The sequence below is a fragment of the Mesitornis unicolor genome, unplaced genomic scaffold, assembly GCF_000695765.1.
Source record: "Mesitornis unicolor isolate BGI_N332 unplaced genomic scaffold, ASM69576v1 scaffold41019, whole genome shotgun sequence".
Classification (NCBI taxonomy): domain Eukaryota; kingdom Metazoa; phylum Chordata; class Aves; order Mesitornithiformes; family Mesitornithidae; genus Mesitornis; species Mesitornis unicolor.
Genome location: NW_010208917.1, coordinates 17174 through 19035, shown reverse-complemented (window position 1 = coordinate 19035; position 1862 = coordinate 17174).

Here is a 1862-nt window from a genome sequence, read left to right as displayed (position 1 = left end):
ACTCCTGAGATTCTGTGATTCTGTGATTCAGCTCCATAGGCAGGAGCTCCATGGGGCTGTGTGTCTGTCGATGAAAGTACACAGTTCTTACCCACCGAGATGTGTCTCCATTTGGCTGGTGACTGCTCCCTGTGCTTCTGGCAGGTCCTCTCACAGGTGTCTTGCTGCACACAGCCACTCTGAGGGACTGAAGAGGCCACAACACTCAACTGCAGTGAATGGTCTGATGAATATTCCCTTGCACCTAATTAGGGCAGTAATGCAGAAATCAGCGCACGTTGGTGTTGAACCCCAATGAACCGAAGGTGTGTTTTCCAGACCGCCTCTCCAGGTGATGTCCTCCATCAGGGTGATCCTTCCTCTGACCCAGCGTTGCTGTTCCCAGCTGGAACAGGCTGCCTAATTCTCACCAAAGGGAACATGCATTGAAAATAACAGAAGCAGTCCAAAACCTCTAATGAAATGGTCTCAGCAGCATTTCTAATTCATTAGCTGGAAGCGATTTTCTAACTCTGATAGCCCTCCCCCTCAACTGACTTCCCCTGGCAGGCGCAGAGGCCTTGGAAGGCTCCACCAGGCAGGAAGGACGGGCAGCAGGCCCACGGCAGCAAACTGTGATGACGGGGTTGTTGTGTGAGTGACTGTCATCTGCAAGGGGAGGATGTTTTCCAGTCTGCCCTTGGCAGCCAAAGCTCTGCGAGCACTAGAGGATAACCACATTGCGCATACGTGGACTTGCAAGAACTTTTGCTTTTTGGCATCTTGAGTGATGGGTGCTCTTGTAAAGACTAGATTTGGATCTGCACTTCCTGGAAGCTCAGGGAGGTCTGAGCATCTCTAATCAGGAAAAGCAATCACTTTTAATTTCAAAATAAAATGTTTATGGGGTTTCTCAAGCTCTACAATTTTTGGGCAGCAATCGTGAATGTTTACTTCACTTTTTTATGGTAATGCAAAGTTTTCCTAGTACTCGTGTCTACCTAGTGAAACGCAAGATGAAAGGTGAACCATACAAGAGCTGAAGCTTGGGTCTCTATGAATGGTCTTAGGTCTACAGCTTTATGTTATTCATGATGAATACTGAGAAACAGTAAACAAAACCAAAAAGCAATTTCAGGAGCAGAATGTTAATTATTAACACTGAATATATGAAGTAGGAAGTGCTAAACAGCTTGGCCCAGCTACTGAAATAGATACCTGCACATACCTACATGACCAAGCTTGTTCTACTACGACAGAGCTTCTTCTGAAATATGCTACCAGAAAACATCATATTCTGTTGAGAAACAACACTGTTTCATTTGAAATAATCAGGAGACACTAAGTATTGTTTATCTGCTCCTGTTACAGCTCCAAAGGACTTTGAATAGTGAAATGCCCAAACCCTTTCTTCTGTTTCTTTCCCAGGAAGGAAACAGTCCACGTTACAGCACTTCGGCAGTGCTGTCAAAATGACATGCTGCTGTTGTACACCAGGATACAGCCTAAAAGCACAGCAGCACAGAAAGCAGTTTTTCACCAGCTAATCATTCTCATCTAAACGTCAAAAAAATTGCATTAACTCACGTATAACTAAGGAATAAATCTCTCTGTTATTTAGTACGCTCACGGTTGTTCAGTAACTTCTAGGTGGCAAAGCAAAGCAGTTTTTTCACTGTTACTCTTGTCTTCTGACACTGTCAAAAGTTCCACAGAAGAGCATACATTTGATGGCACCACTGAAATGCAATGTATCTTAATGTTCATCCGTTCTTCCACTGTGGAGATGTCGGAGGTTAAGTACAGCTCTTTGCAGGGAAAGAAAAGCAGCATGAAAAAGATGGTGCTAAGAGCTAAATGGAGCTCCTGTGAGTCCAGGTACC